Here is a 12,595-nt window from a genome sequence, read left to right on the forward strand (position 1 = left end):
AGGTAACAACTATTTGGGAAGTTTTGATAATCAGATAACTGCAAGCTCACTTACCTATGTTAGACTCTTGTTACCAGAACAATGTAAAACAGAGCAGGTCACGTAAAACACATCGTTGCCTATATTGCGGCTTGTGCTCTGGACGGTCACTGTGCTGTTAATCTGAGGCTCATGCTCAGCAATGCAATCTCCTTCTGGGGCCCAAAATATCTCTGCAGCTGGCTTCCCTGCAACTTATTTGCACACTGCAGTTTTATTCTTCCTTAAAAGAAGGGTCACCTCTGGGGATACTGTAGGTGAGGACAAGAAAAATTGCTTTAAGTTTAATATTTAAAAACTAAGAGTTTATCTGTGACTATTTATTAAGGATCTACTTGTAGCGCATGTTGATTAAGGGCATGGACTCTGGAGTCAGATTATCTAAGTTCGAATTCTGCCACAACTGTTCCCTAACTGTGTAACCTTGAATAGGTTACTGTGCTTCATCAAATAAAAGAATAGTATTAGGGGTCGGCCTGGTGGCATAGTGGTTAAGTTCACACGCTCTGCTTTGGTGGCCTGGGGTTCACAGGTTTGGATCTTGGGCAGAGACCTACACCCCACTCATCAAGTCATGCTGTTAGCTCAGGGACAATCTTCCTCACCAAAATAAAAAAGAAACACCAAAAAAAAATAATATTAATTTTTAACATATTAATTATGTAACAGTAGGAAATGAAAAAGTTCTGGCAATTACTAATGACGTTATCTATTGTGAGATGCTTCTGAGCTGGACTGTCTTCCATTTTCACCCCTCCAGATCCATTCTCCAACCTTTTCCACCCTTCTTTGTGCCCTAGGAGGCTGACACATTGAAGACACCTGCAATAGATTTAGGTCAGAGGGTAGGAGGAAAGTGAGGTCAGAGTATTACATCTTTCCTATGGGATTGTTATGGGTTGCTTAAGTCCCACTGCTGTAGCTATAATCCTATTGGCAGCCCTATTCAAAAACACTACTTTCTCCAGGCTCCTTCATTTTGCAATGTCAGGCCAAAGAATGGAATGTCTTCTAGAGGTTGCAAGTCCCAGGGTCCTTCATTATCTCTTATCAGTTTCCCTAAACACTAACCACATCTTTGTAAAGCATGCATCCTTTTATTAAACTCTCCTCAAGTTATTCAAAGTGTGCAGTTTGTTTCCTGCTGGGGCTCTGACTGATGCACATCTTAATTTGGAGATAATGAAACATAAAAAAAAATCTACATCTAAGATATAATGAAATATGGCACTTAGCCCCTCTGTGTCTCAGTTTCATTTCTGTACAATAGAGATAATCATTCCCCTCAGAATTATTATGACTAAATGAATTGAGGCATGTAGAGTACTTAGAAAAGCATCTGGCACATAGTAAATACTCAGTAAATATCACCGTTAGTATATTTGAAGCATTGTGATAGGTGCCATGAATTATACAAAGATGGGTAAAAGACAAAGCACACCTCCAAGAATTTGGGGCAAATTCTATCTTTCAATCCGATAGCTATATCATTCTGTCAACAGATGTACTTTACCTAATACAAGGAGGTGATAGCCATGTTGGAAATTCCCATCAGGCATTACAACAGTACAAATGCAATGTACATCATGAGTGACGGCCACTGGATCAGTCTGAATGGCAGGATTCTGGGCAGGTCTAGAGGCCCAGGTTGTTCTCTTGTCAGTACAGTTTATTTCCATTGTCTCATTTGTCTCTTTCCTGTAGGCTTTGATGCAGGAAAGTTTGTCTCTGAAGACTATTTCCCATGTTATTAGCATCACAGTTGCCAATGGGATAGGAGGGCAAAAGAGCACAGCCTTTGTAGCCATTGGTACAAACAGTGAAGTATTTACTGGACACAGAAAGAAAGTATTGATAAAGATATCCACGCACCAGTCATTTTAAAGGACAGGATTCAAAGCTGCCCAATGGTGGTATCTTTTTACGTAAAAAACTTTGTAAATTTTAATTCATAAAAATAAATATTGAATAATGTCCCCACATAGGTCCACCTAATATAAATACCACTGTCCATTCTTGTAAATCTAAATGCAAACATAGCATTCACCTGAAAAAATCAAACATCTCCTCTTTACTCAATAACCAAAAACCTGTAAGTTAATACTGTTATACCTTATCTTAATATCACTCTGTATAAAGAAACAGCAATGCCATCCCACATACGCAGAATATAAATGACTTGGTTTTGGTTATCTGGAGTCAAACAGAAGATGACTTTTGAACTGTATCTTTAAGATGGAAGTAGTGAAAAAGGAATTGTTTTGTGCAAGCTGACACACAGTTAAAGGTATGGACTGAGTCCAGGAAAGCAATTCAGTGAGATTGGATGAGAAGAGCACAGTAGGAGGAGCATATGGAAAGACAGCTTGTGTAATGGAGGGCCTGGAATCCAATGTCAAGGAATATGCACCTTATCCTGTAGGCAGAATAAATAGAGAGCTAGTAAAGAGTTCTGAAGAAGAGGATAGTTTTAACAGAGGGATACTTTATAAAGAGAATTGGTCGAGTCGTGAAAGATGACTCTAAAAAGAGACCAGGTATAGGGAGATAGGTTAGAAGAACATTGTTGCCACTATCCAGGGGAAGAATAATAGACTAGGACAGGGGCATGGAAAGGAGATGACAGATGCAAGCATCTTTCCAGGTAGAATGGCCAACATTCCTGTCGTTCGCTGCATCTGCTTCCGGTGTCAACTGCTCCATCTGAAAGCAATTACCAAGCGCAGGGAGATTTGGAACAGGACACTGAACTCCAAGATTTTTGAGCATAGATGAATGCTTTGTTTGTGAGGTGTCAATCCACAGATGCTTCCTGGAAGCAAAGAGTGGAAAAAGACTGTTGTATCACACACACTCGAATAAAACAAAATTTGCTTTAGGGAAATCTCTCACATAGAAGACTGTACTCTGAGAAATAGAAGTGAAAGAATACTAGAAGGATAAGGACCCAAGGAGATGAGAGATAAAAGAAAAGTAGTTAGAATGAATTAGGTGTGGTACCTAGTGAATGTTGGTTTCCCTCTTTAGTTTCTACAAGAATCTCTTTGTTCTGCAATCAGGGTAGTTGCAAAATGGGACTCCTGCCACTTCAAAATCTTTGCAGTGCATCTTTATCTCATTAAATACCTGAGAAATTCTAAACTAGCAGCAAATGACTTAAACAAAGATGGGCAGACGAGTCTCTAAATATAAACTTCTACTGAATAGTAATCATGTTCTTTGTAAGCTATGCACAGTCTCTAGCAAAACCCAGGTGTTGAAAACATTTGGTTGATTGTGGTGTCCTAGATTTATGGTTCTTTGACACTAGGATGTCGTGGATTAGGAAAATTTTTTTAAATGAAAAGATTTTTAAGTAAGAACATTAAAAATGACTTTCACAGTCAATTCATTTTTTAAATTAGAAATCCAAAAATTAGAAATTTAATATTTTTATAATTTTAAAATAAAGAAGTGTTCTTTAAATTGACTCAGTTTACATTTATGTAAAACTTTTGCCATATTATTTTTATTTTTCTCATTTCTCCATGGACTCATTTCTCCATGTATCATAGAGCACTAAGTTAGGATTCAAAAAACTTTTTTATTAAATCACTATGTAATCCCTACATAACTTAAGGCAAATGTTAATTAATCTCACTATATGAAATGACCGCTTTTCTATTACACAGGGATAAATATAAGTATGTCCTCTTAGAGAGAAAATGGATTTGTACAAACTCATGCTAAACTAATCAGATGCATTCATGATAGATGAGCACAACCAAGAGTGAATGAACATGCTAACGGAGGGTGCTTAATAAGTAAGAGCGGTAATTCATTATTCTCTAGCATCTGGTATTTTTATGTTTATTAGCTCATTTATTTTAACAACATCCCAGCAAGCCAGATAACATTGTCCCCATTTTACAATGAAGAAATTGATGTGAAATCATTTATCCAATATCATTAATAAGTGACAGCTCTAAGTCTCAATGTCAGATATTTTGACTTCAAGCCCAATATTCTTCTCACTATCAAAAGTTCCTTGATAATTCAAAGTAACTGAAAAGATCACTCTAGCTTACTGCAAAAACACTTATAAAATACTTTTTAAAATAAATGAAGTGTTATTAGTTTTGGTTATGTACAGTAACACAGCCTAATAATTAAAATATGTTGCCAGAAGGCACTAGGAAGTGATAAACAGATAAAAAATTAAAGTTAGCTTGAATGTAAAAATGGTAGTTATTTATACACATATAAATAGATTCTTAAATCTATTGAAGAAATGGCTAGCCCCATTTTACAGATGAGGAATCCACCTCAGAAGGCATAGAGCAGAGATTCAAACCCAGAGTTTCCACAGTTGACAAGAGGGAGCACCATGAACATCCATGCCTTTTCTACATCACTGCTTCCAGAGTGCTTAAAAAAAAACTCTCCTAAAGTGGCTTAAATAGCACATGCCCACTTACAAAGGGATTTACATTTATGTGTGAATTTATTCTTAGACTTTTTTTTTTTTTTTTTTTGCAAATGGCACAAAGATATACTCTAAGAATTATCCTTTTTCAAAGAACAAGGCTTCTCTAGAGCCTTACTACTGAAAGTGTGATCTACAGACCAGCAGCAATCATATCACCTGGAAGTGAATTAGAAATGCAGACATTGGGCCCCCATGCAAGGACTGTTCTAAAAATGTTAGCCAAGGAAACTAGAAAGAGAAGAATACAATTGAGCATTCTAAAAGACGTGAAAAATTCTGGTGGAAAACAATCTAAAGTATCTTTCTCATCATGGTTTCCTCTCTTCTTCACCCCCAAACCTTTTACCCTTTCCTTCACCTCTCCCCACAGACTTACCAGCTATGAAAAGGGGAAAAATTGTGAACAGTATTCCAAAAGTGGAAGGCATCTTCTGAAGGGAGTTTTGGCTGTTTTTTTCCTGTCCTTACCTCTGTGTTTTTCCTCCACCATACCATACACGTAGCTGTGGCCTTTTACTTCTCCTGCTCTGCCCCATAGCACTGATGAGAAATCCCCTACTCTCTCGCTCTGTTGTATTTATGACTCATGAGCAGTTTAAGAAGAAACATTTCCTGCTTGAAGAGTTGAGGTGATAGTGACTGAACTTTCCAGCGTGTGCTTTTATACGTTTATTTCTCTCCCGGGAAGCATGTACATTTGACCCACTATTCAAATCCAACTGTAATCAACTGAGCTATATCCTAGAAACTGTCAAAATGATTTTTATGAGGCATACATCATTATATTCGTTTTATAAACAAAGAAGTAGAGAGTCAGAGAGGTTACGTAGCTTCCTAAGTCAGTTAATGACAGAGCTGTAGAACGAGGATAGAAACCAAGACCTTTCCATGGGGAATTTTCCTTCCTTTGCATTGTATTTTGTGTGCATGTCTATGTATATTTGTTTGGTAATTTGTTGTGTGGTTTATGAAAGAAGCCAAACATGACCTCTTCCTCTAGAAGTATGCACTTTAATACAGAAAACACTGAGACAGAAAGCATTTACAAATAAAACACTCAAAAAGACCATAATACAAATAGTTCTCCATCCATATGACCCCTTCCAAGTAGAAGGCTTAGGGTGGGGCTAGGGGTCAGTCTGGAATGAGGAATTAAAACCAAGCTGGGAAAATTTTACTTCAATTTGTCAAGTATGTCCTATGTACAAGCCCTGGACAAGTCTTCCCAAAGATGGGGAGGGGACCAGGTACCAAGATAATGCTAGTCTTTGCTGATCTAAACATTCACCCATTATTTCTCAGGTACCTCCAACCTGACTCCAGCCCTCTGCGCACTTGGCCACCGCTTGCTCTTTCTGAACATGGCCCTGGTGGAATGTCGTCCTTGCTGCAAACCAACAGGGGATGCCAATGCCCACTGCACAAGCTCAGACCCTTTGTGGGCCATGCCAGGACCTCCCTGCCTCCCCTCCACACTCACCCTCACACTTTCTCACCCTGCTGACAATATTAGCCTCTACTTCATAATTTCTACTTTATTTCTTTTTTCTTCTTCATTGTGTTTGTTTCTGGCTAAAGCATTTTAGGATATTCTGCCTTCTGCCACAAAACAGAGGAGAGAGGACACGGGGAGAAAGCAATCTACAGACTCAACGCAATGTTAACACAGGTTTTCCGTGTGGAGTGTGAAGGTGAAGACTAAGGGGGCTGACTGGTAGACAGAAGCTTCTGCTCATAAATTCTCTTTACATCTTCCTGAATAGACAATGATCCTATACTTTGGATTTGTCCTATTAATAAGTGGTTGACTTTGGTTTCAGTCTGGTTTCCCAAAGGAATGGTTAATGATAACCTCCTATGAAAAAGGTAGAAATCAATTGTGTACACTTGTTGACTTTCCACACTACACACTTATCACCGGGATCAGATTCTTGTCACCAGATAGACAATTCCTCAACACATTTGAAAATGAAAGTTGGGATTTTTTTTAATTGGTAGATTTTATTAAAGTCAATATCTTGGTTGTCATATTTTACTATAATTAAGCAAAAATGTTATCATTGAAACAGACTGGGAATAGTGTACAGGGATCTCTCTGTATTATTTCTTACAATTGCATGTGAATCTATAATTATCTCAATGAAATTTCAGTTAAAAAAAGTGAAAGTTCTGCATCTTGAAGTTTGAAGTTGGGAAATTTAGGAGAGTGTAAAGGAAGCTGGTTGCAGATTTATAGACCTTATTGGTCAAATTTCAGAAAATGAAAACATGGAGAGAATCAAATAATTTGAGATATTTTTATATACGTGATCCATCCATAAGGGATTCCTCTGGGTATCCCTAGAATATTCTGTGGTTCATCACTACATATAAGCTTTAGAGGAGTTCACATCCTTTCAAAAATGTTCTTTCGTGCCTCTGACAGAGATTTAATACAGTATTTGGAAATTGGGTAATATCATTTCTAACATCAGTCACTGGAAATTTTTTTAACACATCCATCACCTCACACAGTTACCTTTGTGTGTGGGTGTGGGTGGGTGTGTGTGTGTGGTGAGAATGCTTAAAATCTACTGTCTTAGCAAATTTCAAGTATGCAATACAATAGTATTTACTATAGTCATCATGCCATACATTAGATCCCCAGAACTTGTTCATGTTGTAACTGAAAGCTTGTACCCTTTGAACAGCTTCTCCCTATTTCCCCAACCCCCCAACTCCTGGTAACCACCATTCTACTCTGTTTCTATGAGTTTGACTTTTTTATTTTTTATTCAACATATGAGTGAGATTATACAGTATTTGTCTTTCTCTGTCTGGCTTATTTTAATCAGTATAATATCCTTTTGGTTCATCCATGTTGTCACAAATGGCAGTATTTCTTTCTTTCTCATGGCTGAATAATATTATATTGTGTGTGTGTATATATGCATATATATTATATATATATATACACACACATATATATAAAATGTCTTCTTTATGCATTTATCCATCAATGGGCACTTAGGTTATTTCCATATCTTGGCTGTCATAAATAATGCTGCAATGAAGACGGAAGTGCAGATATCTCTTCAAGATACTGATTTCATTTCCTGTGATATACACCAGAAACAGGATTGCTGGATCATATGGTAGTTCTATTTTTAATTTTTGAAGGACCTCCACATCATTTTCTATAATGGCTATACCAATTCACACTCCCACCTACAGTGTACCAGGGTTCCCATTTCTCCATATCCTCACCAACACTTGTTATCTCTTGTCTTTTTGATAAAGGCATACGAACATGTTTAAGGTGATATTGTGGTTTTGATTTTCATTTCCTTGATAAGTGATGTTTAGCACCTTTTCATGTACTTGTTGGCCATTTGCATGTCTGCTTTAGAAAAATGTCTATTTAGGTCTTTTGTCCATTTTTTAATTGGGGTATTTGGGGCTTTTTTTGCTATTGAATTGTAGGAGTTCATTACATATTTTGGATATTAACCTCTTACCAGGTATATGGTTTGCAAATATTTTCTCCCATCCATAGGTTGCCTTTTCATTTCATTGATTCTTTTGCTTTGAAGAAGCTTTTTAGTTTGATATTGTCCCAGTTGTTTATTTTTGCTTTTATTGTCCATGCTTTTGGTGTCATATCCAAAAATCATTGCCAAAACCAATGTCAAGGAGATTTTTTCCTGTTTTCTTCTAAGAGTTTTATGCTTTCAGGTCTTATATTTAAGTCTTTAGTCCATTTTGAGCTAATTTTTGTGACGGGTGTAAGATAGGGGTCAAGTTTCATTTTTTTTCTTTCCCCAAAAAGACCTTCAGAGGTTGAATTAATAGGGCATAGGTCATAGTAGCATAAGATTTTGGTAAGAGAGTCAAGGTTGGAACACGCCCATTTGGAGCATCTTCCTGCAAATTTATCTCCCTAAGTGATACTGAAAATTCAGGATAAAATGCAGGTTTTCAGGATAAGGAAATTAATTCTGTTTTGAACATGTTACATTTGGGGTGACTATAGGACATCCAATTGGATATATATCCAGCAATCAGTTTTGTTCTTTTGCATGTGGATAGCCAGTTTTCCCAGCACCAGTTATTGAAGAGACTATCTTTTCCCCATTTTGTGTTCTTGGCACCCTTGTCAAGGATCAGATGACCATATATGCTTGAGTTTATTTCTAGGCTCTCTATTCTGTTCCACTGTTCTTTGTGTCTGTTTTTATGCCAGTAGCATACGTGTTTTGGTGACTATAGCTTTGTAATACAGTTTGGAATCAGAAAGTATGATGCATCCAGGTTTGTTCTTCTTTGTCAAGATTGCTTTGGCTATTCAGGGTCATTTGTGGTTCCATATGAATATTAGGATTGTTTTTTCCATTTCTGTGAAAAATGCCACTGGAATTTTGATACGGGTTGCATTGACTCTGTGAATTACTTTGGGTAGCATGGACATTTTAACAATATTAATTCTTCCAACCCACAAACATGGGATATCTTTCCATTTGTTTGTGTCTTCTTCAATTTCTTTCCTCAATGTTTTATAGTTTTCAGTGTACGTGTCTTTTACCTCCTTGGTTAAATTTATTCTAAACATTTTATTCTTTTTGATGCTCCTATAATGGAATTTTTTTCTTAATTTCTTTTTTGGATAGGTCACTGTCAGTGTATAGAAATACAACTGATTTTTGTGTATTGATTATCCTGAAACTTTATTGAATTTGTTTATTAATCCTAACCATTTTTTGGTCAAGTCTTTAGAATTTCTATATATAAGATCATGTCATCTGCAAACAGAGACAATTTGACTTCTTCCTTTCCAATTTGGATACCTTTTATTTCTTTTTCTTGCCTAATTGCTCTGGCTAGGACTTCCACTGCTATGTCCAATAGAAGTGTCAAGAGTGGGCATCCTTCTCTTGTTCCTGATCTTAGAGGAAAAGCTTTCAGCTTTTCACCATTGAACATAGTGTTAGCTGTGGGCTTGTCATATATGGACTTTATTATGTTGAGATACAGTCGTTCTCTACCTATTTTGGTGAAACTTTTTGTCATGAATGGAAATTGATTTTTTTCAAATGTGTTTTCTTCACTTATTGAGATGACCACATGATTTTCATCCTTCATTCTGTCAATGTGGTGTATCACATTTATTGATTTGCATATGATGAACTATCCTGCATCCCAGGGATAAAATTGGGATGTGTATGATTCTTTTGATGTGCTGTTGAATTCAGTCTGCTAGTATTTTGTTGAGGATTTTTGCATCTATATTCATTAGGGATATTGGTCTGTAATTTTCTTTTCTTGTAGTGTCCTTGTCTGGCTTTGGTATCAGGATAATGCTGGCTTCATAAAATGAGTTTCCTCCTCTTCAATTTTTGAAAGAGTTTGAGAAGTATTGGCATTAATTATTCTTTAAATATTTGCTGGAATTCACCAGTGAAACCATCTGGTCATGGGCTTTTCTTTTTGGGAGATTTTTGATTATTAATTAAATTTCCTTACTCAATATTGGTCTGTTTAGATTGTCTATTTGTTCATAATTCAGTCTTTGTAAGCGGTATATGTCTAGGAATTTACCCATTTCTTCTAGGGTATCCAATTTTTTGGCACATAATTGTTCATAGTAGTTCCTTATATGCTTTGTATTTCTGTGGTATCAGTTGTAATGTCTCCTCTTTCATTGGTAATTTTATTTACTTGTGTCTTCTCTCTTTCTTAGTGTAGCTAAGGCTTTGTCAATTTTATCTTTGAAAAATCAGCTCTTGGTTTCATTGATCATTCTTATTGTTTTTCTATTCTATATTTTATTTATTTCTGCACTGATCTTTGTTATTTTCTTCCTTCTGCTAACTTTGGGCTTAGTTTGTTCTTCTTTTTCTAATTCCTTAAGATGTAAAGTTACCTTGTATATTTGAGATATTTTTTTATTAATTTAGGCATTTATTACTATAAAGTTACCTCCTAGAACTTTTTTTCTTGTATCCTATGAGTTTAGTATATTGTATTTCCATTTTCACTTGTTTCAAGATATTTTTTTATTGAAGTAACATTGGTATATAACGTTATATAACTTTAAGGCGTACAATATTACATTTTGACTTCTGTATAGACTACATTGCGTTCACCACCAAAAATCTAGATGCCATCCATCATGGTATAAATGTGCCTCTTTACCCCTTTTGCCCCCCTCCACCTCCCTTCCCCTCTGGTAACCACCAATCTATTCTCTGTATCTATGTGTGTGTTTGTTTATCTTCCACATGTGAGTGAAATCATACAGTAGTTGTCTTTCTCCATCTGACACTTCACTTAGCATAATACCCTCAAGGTCCACCCATGTTGTCACAAATGGCAAGACTTCATCCTTTTATGGCTGAGTAGTATTCCATTGTATATATATACCACATCTGCCTTAACCATTCATCCATTGATGGGCAGTTAGGTTGTTTCCAAGTCTTGGCTATTGTGAATAATGCTGTAATGAACATAGGGGTGCATGTATCTTTTCAAATTAGTGTTTTTGTGTTCTTTAGATAAATACCTAGAAGTAGAATTGCTGGATCATATCATAGTTCTATTTTTAATTTTTTGAGAAATATCTATACTGTTTTCCATAGTGGCTGCACCAATTTACATTTCTACCGGTAGTGTACGAGAGTTTCCTTTTCTCCACATTCTCTTTAACACTTATTTCTTGTCTTTTTAATAATAGCCATTCAAGATATTTTTTTATTTTCCTTTTGATTTCTTCTTTGACTCATTAATTGTTCAAGAGTGTTGTGTTTGTTTAATTTCCATGAATTTGTGAGTTGTCCAATTTTCCTCCTGTTATTGATTCTAGTTTCATACCATTGTCATTGGAAAAGATACTTGATATTATCAACCTTCTTAAATTTGGTAAGTCTTGTTTTATGCTTTAACATGTGATCTATCCTGGATAGCATTCTGTTTGACTTGAATAGAATATGTATTTTGTTGCTGTTGGATGGAATGTTCTGTATATGTCTGCTAGGTCCATTTGGTCTAAGGTATAGCTTAAGTCCAATGTTTCCTTTTGATTTTCTAACTGGGGTGTTGAAGTCTCTTAAACTTTTATTGTATTGCTGTATTTCTCCCTTCAGATATATTAGTATTGGCTGAATATATTTTGGTGTTCCGATGTTGGGTGAACATATATTAACAGTTGTTATATCCTCTTGATGAATTGACCCCTTTATCATGATATAATGACCTTCTTTGTCTCCTGTTACAGTTTTTGACTTAAAGTCTATTTTGTCTGATATAAGCAGAGGTACCTCTGCTCTGATTTGGTTTCCATTTGTGTAGATTATCTTTTTCGATCTCTCCACATTCAGCTTATGTGTATCTTTAAAGCTGAAGTGAGTCTCTTATAGGCAGCATATAATTGGATCTTGTTTTTTAATCCATTCAGCCACTCTATGCCTTTTGATTGGAGAATTTGATCCATTTACATTCAAAGTAATTATTGAAAGGTAAGGACTTACTACTGCCTTTTTTAAATTGTTTTCTGCCTATTTTGTAGATCCTTTTTTCCTTTCTTCCTCTCTTGTTCTTTTCCTTTGTGATTTGATGATTTTCCACAGTGGTATGCTTTGATTCCTTTCTCTATGTTTTATGTATCTACTAGAGGTTATTGCTTTGTGGTTACCTTGAGGCTTATATAAAACATCTTATAGTTATAACAGTCTGTTTCAAGCTGATGACAACTTAACTTTAGTCATATAAAAAACACTATCTTTTTACTCCCACCCCCCAAACATTTTATGTTTTTGATGTCACAGTTTACATCTTTTTATATTGTGTTACCATTAACATATTATTGTATCTATAGTTAATTTTAATATTTTTGTCTTTTAATCTTTATACTCGAGTTAAGTGATTTACACATCAGCATTACAGTATTAAAGTAATCTGAATTTGACTATATATTTACCTTTACCAGTGTGTTTTGTGTTTTTACATAGTTTCATGTTGCTAATTGGCAACTTTTCATTTTAGCTTGAAGAACTCCCTTTAGAATTTCTTATCAGACAGGTCTTGTGATGATGAACTCCTTCCACTTTTGTTTGT

The 12,595-nt window shown here is 35.7% G+C and overlaps 1 pseudogene; it reads right to left on the bottom strand.

The window, feature by feature from the left end:
- Positions 1-54: 54 nt before the first annotated feature.
- LOC106802837 (cell surface glycoprotein CD200 receptor 1-like) lies at positions 55-4,997 on the bottom strand (annotated as a pseudogene).
- Between the last annotated feature and the right edge of the window lie 7,598 nt (positions 4,998-12,595).

The sequence above is a fragment of the Ceratotherium simum genome, chromosome 15 (genome assembly GCF_057802395.1).
Source record: "Ceratotherium simum simum isolate JZ-2026a chromosome 15, ASM5780239v1, whole genome shotgun sequence".
Classification (NCBI taxonomy): domain Eukaryota; kingdom Metazoa; phylum Chordata; class Mammalia; order Perissodactyla; family Rhinocerotidae; genus Ceratotherium; species Ceratotherium simum.